A 12,059-nucleotide genomic window follows, 5' to 3' on the forward strand; every position below is an offset into this window, starting at 1 on the left:
GGTATTCCAGGAATATTTCAATATTTCCTGCTTGAAATTGTTCTGTGACTAATTCTTGCAGGGCAGTAAGCTTTTCGCTAGAAAGGGGCCAGTGGCCAGCCCAGGCAGGTTTATCTGTCAAGCATATCAAGGCTACAACTGGACGTTCATTGCCCTGCATCACAGTGGCCCCCATTAAAAATCCGTAGTAATTTTGACACCCCATTGAGATAAACAATGTCGTCCCCACAAACTTTGAGGAGCATCGGCAACATAGGGTCTGATGTTAGCTTGTTGGCCATCAGGATGTTTCACATTAATTACAATGGCTGACAGGCCACCTGTTGTAGCACCACCCAACTCCAGAAGTCCAAAACTTGCATGAGTGAGAGGCCACGATTGAGGCCAGCAAAGTCATGAGAGTATTGTGACATCTGATCCAGTATCAATCAAGGCTGTTACTGATATGGTTCCTGGATGACACCCACTGGCAGTGAGGATGCATGTCTTTTCTGAATGGTTCTCCGTAACTTTCTCAGCCCAGAACACTTGAGGTATCCCTGTTGATCCAAAACTTCCTGTGCCACGACTTCGGTCCACTGTATTCGGAACAGAACTCACGATAGGTACGAGTTGAGCAATGCAAGTTCCTTTCTGAATAGTGACAGGAGAGTCATCAATGGATACCATAGCATGAATCTGTCCTAAATAATTAGCATCAATAAGTCCTAGATGCACATGAATACCTCTAAGTGTAGTTCTTGATCTTCCCATCAAAAACGCACTCAATCCCCATCCTATTGGACCATAGGCATCGAGGGGCACTTTGCACATTTCTTTTGTCAGAATGGTTACTGTGTCAGCGGTGGGTATATCAATCCCTGCAGACCCACTTGTTGCGCCTGAGTATTGTTCACAAATGTTTAGCTTTGCAGTGCTGGGGAGGCCCGCATTTGCTGCTGTGGTTCTTGGGGTATTTGTTTTCCCACATGCCCCTTTGCGCTCTTCTTCCTGTTTCCCTGCAACAGCTGACCATTTGCATGATATTTACTCCTGCATTGTTTAGCATAGTGCCCAAATTTAGCACAATGGTTGCACATAACGTTGCTGCTTGCATTTGATTTAGATGTTATTTTCTGGGTATTACACTGTGCCCTTACGTGCCCTTGCTGTCCACAATTATAGCATTTCGATGAAGGTCTTAGAACTGCAGCAAGAGCTGCTATTTTATGGTCTACTGAACCAACTTTCAAGCAAGCAGTCATCATTTGAGGCAATGTGGGTTCTCCAGGTAAAGTGTCAATAATCTTTCTGCAGCCTGAGTTTGCATTTTCTTTAGCCAAATGTATACAGAATTTGTGTCGCAAAGATTCATCATCTACCTGTTTTTCAATGGCTGCAGCAAGCTCTTCCACAAATTGCAAAAATGCTTCTCTCATCTCTTGTTGTATAGTATCATATCTCTGTTTTGGAGCTGCCATTTCCATTGATTTAATTAAAGCACTCGTGCCAATTTGCTGAGCTTGTGCCAAAATTGAAGGATCCCACCTTGCCTGTGAATCTGGGCTAGCAAAAGGCCCAGTGCCCAGTAGGGCATCAACACCCACAGCATGATGAGGGTCGTGTTGAGGCAACTGCATATTTGTTACAGCTGTATGCTCAGCCACTTGCCTCCAAGTTTCTTGAAATACACTGTATTGTACTGGCTGGAATGAAATAGTAGCAATATGCATGATGTCATAAGGTGCAAGCATATCTGCATTAATTACACATATTAATTGCATTACCTCTGAGGAATTAATGCCATACTGAGCCACTTTCGATTGGAGATCTTGCACAACCTTCCAGACAAAGACGTGATGACTGTCATCCTGCCCTGTTCCAGGAGCTGCTTTAAAACCTGGAAAAGCCATAGGGTTATCACAGGCAACATTTGCATTAGCACTGTTCTCCTGAGGTACTCTTGGAGCACCTAATCTTTCTATCAGGTCCCAATTCTTTTCTTCAGCTGCTTTCTTCCTAACAAATTCCCAAAACTCCTTAGTGTCCAGGTTTAGAGCAAATTTGGGAGAGAATCCCCCAAAGGAGCTCCAGTAGGAAAGCAGATCCAATCTGCTCTTCTCCCCCCAACTGGTCTGGGAGAAAATACCTCCTTGGAGAAAGGTGGAAAAAACCTGTCTATTAAACAACAAAACCTTAACAATATCAAACAATAAAATCTCTTGCCAATACAAAAGAAATGACAAACTGAGAAAGTCCCTCCCCGGGTTGCGGCTCAGCTCACTCTGTCTCTGATCAGTCCCTCCGGTGCTGGAAATGTTGCAGGCCAGGCCCGGCCTGGTGGGCCACAGATGCAGCTGCCCGTGCTCCCCTGGGTGTTCAGTCCAGAGCGGGTTTCAAGAGCTCCAAGGAAAAGGGAAAAAAACAAAAGTCCCCACAGTAGGGAACTTCTTTGCCTCAGCTAGCTAAAACTAACTAAAAGCAAAAGAGAGCTCTGTCCCACTGTCAGTCCATCCACAGACAACAACAGTCCAGGGGCAGAAATGTGGAGGAGTGAGTACGGTGTCTGAAAAAAAACTGCTGCTTCTTCTCTCCCGCTGCTTCACTCTCTGGAACAGTCTTAAAGGTGCAAAACTTATTATTCAACATAATATAAGGTGCAAAACTTATTATTCAACATAACATAATTGGGGATAAAAGCATCATATAGTCAACCCAGGACACTGAGGCTCTCAAGGAAGCCCAGTTACTTGACGTGGGGGCAAAGTCCATGGAGCAGTAGGGCTACAGCTATTAGAAGGTGAACTGTCAACAGTTCCCTGCCCCAACTCCGATGTTACTGCGGGCGACTCATCACTTGATTCGCTGTCGCTGTCACTGTCAGGTAATGGAGGATACGACCTTGGAGATTGTTCAGGCAGCTCAGAGGGGAGCGAAGGGGCAGATGGCTGGGCTAGAGCAGAGGGAAGCAGGGGGGCAGAAGACTGGGTTTCTCTCTCTGCTAAAGACATTTCAGCTACCTGGTGCAGTGGTGTGGTGTATACAGGCACCATCAGGAGCTGCTGCGCAGCTGTGACATAAAGAGGTTTAGGAGTCTGAGAAGGAAATACTATGGCAGTTTTCCCAGAAGCTTTGGCAGCTGTCCCAGAAGATTTGGCATCCAGCCCAGAAGCTCTGGCAGCTTTCCTGGAAGCTTTGGTAGCCTGCCTGGTAACTTGCATGGCACCTGCACCTTCTTCAAGGATAGATTCACCAAGTTCCCCATCAGAGGCCCCCTCTGCCTCATCCCCTTCATCAGTTTCTGTTATCAACCCCGATTCTTCATCCACATCCTGCTCTGTTTGTTCTCGCTCGGTTTTCCATTCCTTTAATGCCTCAAAAAGCAATCCCCAGGTAACAGCTAGGTCAACAACAGTTTTATCTCCCACTCAGATGACTTCCTACAGTCTGTCCCCGACTTTTTCCCATGCTTTAACACTAAATGCTGTGTCGGGATCAGTGCCAAAATCCTGTGATTTAGCCCACAGCAATATACTACGAAGGGCATAGTCTGAAGTATTAATTCCCTTATTTCTTAACAAAACTTTCCATGTAGCCAAAACAGTCTCTTCTTCATTAGATAAATTATTTCCCATTATTACTAGTTGGTGGCTCACCTACTTCCAGGTGTCTTGATAGGAGAAAATCAGGTCTGGGCTTCCCTGTGGCTTCCACCCGCCATTCTCAGCTGCAGCAACGCCGCCTCCCCCACTACGTCCCAGTGAGTCATGGCTGCCAGTCTCTAGGAGCCCGTATGGGTCCAGATCAAGTATGTTCTTAAGGGTGTTGAATCACATCAGGGTCACCAGATGTCACTGTCAGGCCAGTCATGACACAAGGCAGAGACCACAAGCAGTCTCAGATGGCAACTCTTTATTATCGAACATGGCTGACCTTTTATACACTTTCTAATTGTTTATACTTCTTCTACCCTAACTATTGGCCACCATAAATCAACATAATATCCTTGGGGATAAGTTACAGTGACTTCAACTGACTTTCTAAAAATACTTCATCCAGCTGCAAAGTTCTCTTCTTATCTTTCTTCAATTCCTTACTTTTCTTGGTCTCCTTAGTTACAGCCTTGGAGAGAATCCTTATCAACTTCTTGTTTCTTACCTTTCTTCTCACTCCTTTAGCTAACAGGCCCGCTGTTGGCCCCTTCCACACAAAGGCATTTGCTATACCAGCCCCCACAGTAAGGTTCATTAGTAACAGTTGCCCTATGCTGAAGGCACACAGGTGGTTACATGCCTCTATCATTTACAGCAGGATGGGCTCCTCCTTAGACAAGGACTTCAGAAGTTTTTTACAATTCTCATTAGCATTTTCAGCAGCTAATTTTGAAAGCAACACCTGTCTGGCAATGTCATTCTCAATTTGTCTTTTAAGAGCTTGTTTCAAGCAGCCATTGAATTGCATATAAGGCTCTGCCAGTCCTTGCTTTACATAAGTAAATACTTTTTGGGGTCTCACAGCATCAGGAACCTTTAAAAATGTGCTATGCACAGCTTCAGTAATACCCTCAAGGGCCTCACTAGGAATGTGGGTTTGCCCAACAGGGTCTGAGTGGCTTCCTTCTCTGGCCAGGTGGTCAGTCATGAGGGCTGCAATATTCTGGTTTGCATGTCTCACAAATTTCACAAGCAAAGCTTCGAACCCCTTTTTCCACTGAGCATCTGTGGAGGCCGGTGGGCCTACAGAACAAAGGCCATTATAGACCTTTGGACAGACAAACAGACCCCATGTTGGAGAAATCTCCCCTGTTCAGGGCAATTGAGCAGACCCTCTTCCAGGATGCTTTGTTGTATATGCAAATGTACCCAGTTCTACTTCCCTGGTTGGACTGTTGGCCTCTCCCTCCCTTTTTCCTTATATTTATGTCCTTGAATGTTCTCCCTTCCCTGCTTATCCATTGGCCCCATATTGCCTCAGTGTCCCACCCTCTTTACCCTATTGGTTGCCACCCCTTGTCTCCCCTCTTTACTGCCCTGAGCCCTCAGCCCATTGGCCCTGATGCTCTGTTCCGCCCCCCCCCCCCCCCCCCGCCCCATGTCCCCTGTATTTAAACCCGCACCCTCCACTGTTCTTTTTGTCTTTGTCCCTGAACCCCTTTGTGCGTGGCTGGAATAAACCTCCTTCTCTGGCGTCCATACAAAGACCCTTCCCGTTTCTTTGTCGTTGGTGATTCTACAAGAGAAGTGTGTGCTGCAGTGATTGTGTGTGTGTGTGTGTGTGTGTGTGTGCCTGTGCCACCGAGCGGCTTCATTACTGGAGACACTTCTGGAAGGTCATGGCTCCACTGCCTCTCTCTCCACCACCAACGGGCTTGTGGCTTGTGACAGCTGGCAGCCTGAACAGGGACCTGTTCGGAGCATTCCTGGAGGTGTCTTCAGTAGCTTTTTGACTACTGAAGTTAAGCCGTGTTCGGAGCAGCCAATTCCCAGAGGAGACTCCTAAGTTTTATTGGGGGAATCACACAGGCGACCGGCAACCTTCTTGAGGCGAGAAGATTGGTTGAAGCTGACAGACAACCTGGAGAGGTTTTGTTGACCCACTGTCATGTGAGTACTATATTTGGGGGTCATCCTTTTTTGTCTTTCCTTTGCCTTCTTTTCCTCTTGGATGTTGGGAGAAAGTGTGGGGATGGGAGCCAAACTGATCCACCCACACAGGGAAGTTTATACCCAAGTTAGAGGAATCCTTGTTGGAGAAAATTTTCATTTTTCAAAGGGAGATTTAAAATGTTTTCTTCATTGGTTGTTCAAGTATTTTCCTGATGTTTTGAGGGAATTCATTCTAATGAGTTCTGGGACCATATAGGATAATGGTTCTATGTTCTTAGAATTAAAGGGGATCTTTCAGTGGGGAAATTTTATCCTTTGGCCTTATTGCTAAGTCTGTAGAAAACGTTGGGAAACGTTCGGGACCCCAGTTTAACACCCCTTCTCCCCGTTCCTCCCCTCACATCCCTAAACTCTCTTCCCTGCCTCAGGGAGGATCGGGAGATGGATCCTGCCAGCAGGCACAGGGTTGCTACCATCACCCTGACATCTCCCAGTGTCCTCTGTCCCCTCTCCAGGGCAGCACTGGCCATGCTGCCTTGGGCTCTCTCCTAACCCTCTTACCAATGCCCATGTACCCAGTTCTACCACCCCCAGTTGTTCTCCCAGACGGTACCAGGAATGTGGCCAGCCCCACCATCTTGTCTTCTCCCTCTCCAAGTTTTTCTGCCCTTTCTCCACAAAATGGTGCTGACCCCACAAAGGCAATGGCCATTTTGTCACCTCCCTGTTCTGCCAAAAATGACACCTCTGACCCTCCTCCCACTTTCTCTATTCCTGTAATCGCGCCCTGCCCCTCCCTTCTGTGTCAGGAAGTGTGTCCATGTTGGGACTTCCCCTCTCTATCGGGAATCCCCTCCCCATTGTGCCCACCAACCCTACCCCTTCCTCTCTTGACTCCTCCTGATGGTCCCTCCCATTCCCATTCCCACAACATTGGGGCCAGAAGTGGTGATGACAGCGACCAGAAGGAGCCCATATTGGCTTCCACAGCTGCCCACAAACAGGCAGATTCTGGCTGCCCCAAGAGGCTCCATGCAGTCATCAAGTGCCCTCCATCCTCCTCGGAGGATGAAAATAGGGATTCCCAGACTTGGATTCCGGTCCTGAGTCTGAGGATCACTGGGCCAAGCTGCAGAGGGAAGCCACTGGGAGGGCTCAGAGCTCACCAAAAAGATTGTGGGCTTGCAGATTATATGTAAACACAGCAGAAGGGTGACTGCAATCAATTCCTGGGAGCCGATCCCCTATGGGGAATTGAAGGAGCTCTGCAAAGTGGCTAAGGAATATGGTTGGGGGTTGCATTTCTTAAAAAAATTTCTGGAAGCCACCTTCTCTTCCCGTGTCTTGGTCGTGCATGAAAATAAAAATATCATGAATTGCCTACTCTCCCCGTGTCACAATCCATCCTTACGAACGGGTTTCGTGATTGTTCGTGGATTTGATCTCAGGGTGCAAAAAACCGACACGGCACAGGGGGGTTTGCAGTGATAATCAAAACAAATGCACCTTTATTGAATAACCAAATGCATTGGGGAGGAATTGGGGAAAAAAGGGAAAAATAAGGAAAAGAGGGAGGAAGAGAAAGGAAGGTATATAGCTACCAAACATAGAACAGCCAAGTCCTTTGATGTCCAGCCAATGGAGTTCACCAGGTCACGTCTGGGGAGATCTTGAAATCTCTCACTAACTCAGAGCTTTTATTATGATAACTCTATTGAAAATTGTGAGGGAGGGGGGGAAACAGATACAATAAAGAATAGATGTAACAGGTAGTCCATGTTCTCAGCAGTAAACGAGAGCCATTGTCTTCTTGGTCCAGCGGTCACAACCTGCAGGCAAACATCTCGCTTTGGTCAGCTTGCCTCCCCCACACACCTGCCCCGGGCTGGGGGTTTCAGTGCCAGTCCTTGGAAGGAGCAGAGGGGCCTTTTCACATGGGGGTTTCATGTCTCACTCCTTGATGGAGAGGCTCCTTACATCTCAGTCTGTCTGTCACGGTGGTTGTAAAACAGGTGAGGGTCTTCTGTGGGGGGACCACCCAAGACTCAGGAGAAGTCCAGCCAGGCTGAGAGGTGGGACAGCTTCCAAGGCTATTGCTGCAAAAAGGCAAGATGCCCCCTTCTTCTTTCATTGGGCTCAGTGCAGCATACAGCAAACAACACCTGTGAACAATAGCTTAGCACTGTGCTCAGGTCTCGGAGCCGTTGGCACGTAACTTTCTCCAACAGGGCCAGAAACTTCAGACAAGGGTCTTTTCTTCAGTGGTCCCCAATGACGATTGTGAGGCAGATGAGAGAAACTTTGGACAGAGTCTCACACCCCGGTCGAGTACATGCTGTGGGAGAGGCAGTAAAAAAGGCATCTCAAATCACTGGCGGACACATATTCAAAAGATGCCAACAAACCAAATTTAACCCTTGAATAAATGGCAGGAGAAGGTGACTTCCAGAAGCCACAAGACCAAGCAAAGGACTTACAAGAAGCTGCACTCAGTGGCATCACCACTGCTGCAAAGACATCCCTGCTCCTCACTCTCGACGACACCCTACATACACAGAGCTTCACTAACATTAAACAAGGGCAAGTGAAATGTTCATGAAATTTGTAGACAGACTTAAAGTTGCACTTGAGTGACAAATAGAAGGCCCAGAGGCCAAGAAGGAAGTGCTAAATAAAATGGCCTTGGCAAAGGCAAACAATGAGTGCAAAACAATATTAAGACCCAGAACCTACAATCAACCAGATGGACGAGGCCTGCAACAAATTATCTTCCACTGAACACACCGTGGCAAGGGCAATCTCTAAGGGAGAGGGCCTTTTTAACATCCCAAGACACTGCAAAATGTTTTAATTGTGAGGAACTGGGCCTTTTTTTGAAGGACTGTCCAGAATACAAAATGCCTAAAGACCAGCAGCCACCAAAGAGGTGCCATTCATCACACTGTATGGATTGCAACAGACATTCTAACAACTGTTCTCAGTTTTGTTATCACCAGTAACCTCACCACCACCAGCAGCATTATCAGCCAAAAAACTTCCAACAGACTGCAGGGTGGCCCCGTGTGAAGACAGCAAATGGAAAGCTGTTTCACTGTACCCTCCCCACTATTCTGGAGGTCCAATACGTGGGGAAATTCCCGCGGAGCTCTTCATACTCCGAACAACAGACCAGAGTGACCAAGGCTTTCCAGCAAGTTCAGGTCAGGACATGACACCAACTGGTGAGTGCTTTGTCTATACAATTTGATGACTCTGCTTTCTATCGTATTCCCACCAGAAAATATGGACCCCTAGAGGGCCTGAGGGATGTGCTGGTAATAGGTAATGTATTCATGGACCAAATGAAATACATATTATAGTGGAAGTACAAACTGTTGGGCCAAGTGACGAAATCACAGTCACTTTCTGCTGCACAAAACCACCACACTTCCTGCACAGAGAGACTGTGATCGCCCAAGCCTTTTTATTACCATTAAGCATAGACAATATCCCAGAGCACCCAATGGCATGCTGGGTTGAAATCATGGGCCAAGACAAGCCCCTTATAAAGTGCAGTCAGTTGAATAAAGGTAATAACATCCACCTACAAGGGATGGTGGACACAGGGGCCAACGTTACTATCATTACACAACCTCAATGGCCCCTGAACCAGGAGCTGACTCCTGTCACTGGAGTCACCTCAGTGATTGGAGGAGCTGCCATTTCCATGAGGAGCGAGCGTATTATCACAACAGAGGGACTGGAGGGCCAAACTGCCACCATCAGGCCATTTGTAGTCAGGGCACCCACCACCCTGTGGGCCAGGGACCTGTTGTCCCAGTGGGGAGCTTGACTTGATATTCCACCTCTGTCCCAAAGGGCCTCAGTTGCAAACTGGTATGCTCAGATTGAACATTACTGTAACATTTTCTCAATAACAGAAGGAGCTGTAAAAAATTTAGTGCTACAAGAAACTGAGAACTTGGGCAGCAGCCATGACAAACCTTCCTCTGTAATTAAAACATCCCCTCCTTTCTCCACCAAACGATCAGCAAATTCTTGGTTCCCTGATGCCTCTGCTAAACAGGAGGGGAAGGTGTGGAGATACAGGGCAGCAGCCCTCCACATTTCCTCTGGTGAACGAATCATTACCGAGGGAGAAGGCAGTGCCCAGGTTGGGGAGCTGAGAGCTGTTTGGAGTGCTTTCCAACATGAGGTACAGAATACCTCTCCTGTCTGCATCTACACGGACTCCTATGCTGTGTATAAAGGATGTACTGAGTGGCTTCCTTTTTGGCAGCAAAATGATTGGGAAGTTAACAGAATTCCAGTATGGCAAAAGGAAAAGTGGCAAGAAATTTTAAACATCACAAGCCAAGGGAACTTTGTTGGGGTGGGCAGCCTTTCACCAGACAGATGGAAATCCAGCAGGAGAGTGGAACAATAAAGCTGATGATTTAGCAAGACTAAGTCCCCTGAAAAAGAACAAATTACAGAGGACTGGGATCAACTATTGTCAGGTTTGTCTCTCTGTCTCTGCCCCGACACGGGTAGGGTGGTTCTTGGGTGGCACGCACTTCAAAGGACGAGTCTGGACTCTTCAGCTTTTCGATCTTCAGATTGTTTATTGTTTCTTATCTACAAAATTTTCTGTCTGCCCAACAGAGGTCTGATCTGCAAGGCAGCCAAGGGCACTCGTGACCACCCACGGGGCGGTCATGTCTTTTTATACTAAAATCTACGTACATGATATTTACTTTTATTTTCCAATACTTTTCACCCATATTAGCAAGTACACCTTCACCATAAACCAATCCCCAAGTGCCAACATCACCACAGGAGATGGAAGACAAGAAGAAGAAAGAAGAAGGACGAGACACGACCTGATCCCCCCATCTTGTCTCCATAACCCCCCTGTACCAAAAACCTTAAAGTTTATATTTCACCCTATAAATGTGTCCCTTTTACACCCTTCACTCTGAAGTGATTCTCATGTCCTCAAACTGCTGTCACTTCTGTGGATGGATCAAAATCAAACCACCAAGCACTCTTGGCAATATTCCAGGATTTCCGAGACCCCCAAGGGTTCTCCTGGCATCTCTGGACATCGGGAGCGATGTGCTGAGTTCCCACATCTCCCCCTTCTCTTTGCACCAAGAAGACTTCTTTGGCAACTTGACTCATGACACGTCGCACACAAAAAAAGATGCATGCGACGATGAGCATGAGGACTAAGAGTATTATTAGAATATAAAATCCCATTTTTAAAAAGCCTCTCCATAAGGGAGAAAGATCAAAAAATCCTGCCACATCATCAATCTATGACTCAGTGATTTCGCCGAGTTTCTTTATACTGTCTTTCATTTTTTGAATACTTTCATGAATTGATCTTGAATGATCCAAGAGATTCATGCAGCACATTCCCTCAAACTCTTCACATCCATGTCCATGAGCAAGCAATAGATAATCGATTGCTGCCCTATTTTGAAGAGTTGCCTCTCTCACACTACTTATGTCTTTTAACATATCACTCAAAGCGAGAGAGACTGATTGAGCATGCTTGCTCAACCAACAACTCATGTGGTCCAGTTGAGTCAAGGCCACCCCCGACACTGTCTGAGGTGAGAAAATTGCTGCTGCAATTCTCCTTGCCTTGTCCCAGGTGTATACTTCATCATCACAGTTTGCACTGTAATGTTTCAAGGACCTTTTCTCTTTATGTTTTTGCTTTTTCAATACTTTCAAATCTGGTGATAACATTGAAATCCTCCCAATGTTGCATGGACCTCCCTTGGCATTTGCAGGAATGCCGTGCCAAATTCTGTCCCCACAAATTAAAAACAACCCACGTGGCAATTGCACTGGGACCTGGATTGATCCTTTGGCTGTCGTCTCGGTGTGATTGCACCAAGCTGACGCGTTTCTATAAAACTTGCGATTTGGAGTGACATCAACGCTTTTGTTAGTCCTTGACACATCCGAAATTTCGAATTTCATGCATAGTCTCATTGTTGTGGACCCGAAAATTTCCAATTCCTGTGGTTCGGTAGAAGCCACAGGTAAAAGATGTGTCCAAGCACACCATTCATTCACAGGATCTTTGATGACCTGCGAAATCTCCATTGGAGAGTGTCCTGGAATTGGCCATTTGGCCACTGGCAACCCAACCATGCATGCTGTGAATGGTTTCCCTGGTTTCGAATGTGTCAGGCAGATACTTTCTAAGTTCGCTGCCTGGGCTAAAGTTTCCCAAACATTTTGTTTTGGTTGATTGATGGGTAAATTTGCTCCATTGCTTAATGCAACAGATGAAAGCATGAGCATCATGAAGCTCATGACTTCATCCTTATGAAAAATCATTGTCATGCTCTCACTCAAAGCCACAAAGGAAAAACCCCCAAAGTTTTTATTCTTTTTGTCCCTCTTCTGAGTCATTGTTCACAACTTGAGTTTCTTCCTCCGTCTGCGTGCTCGTTTCTCTGCTTCTGGGATCAG

The 12,059-nt window shown here is 46.6% G+C and overlaps 1 protein-coding gene across 2 annotated transcripts in view; it reads left to right on the forward strand.

The window, feature by feature from the left end:
- LOC139585533 (zinc finger protein 502-like) overlaps positions 1-12,059 on the forward strand; it is a 93,341-nt gene that overhangs the window by 3,353 nt on the left and 77,929 nt on the right. The gene's annotated exons all lie outside the window — the stretch shown is intronic.

Source organism: Agelaius tricolor, unplaced genomic scaffold, assembly GCF_023055355.1.
Source record: "Agelaius tricolor isolate 1412-34295 unplaced genomic scaffold, bAgeTri1.0.p SCAF_84, whole genome shotgun sequence".
Classification (NCBI taxonomy): domain Eukaryota; kingdom Metazoa; phylum Chordata; class Aves; order Passeriformes; family Icteridae; genus Agelaius; species Agelaius tricolor.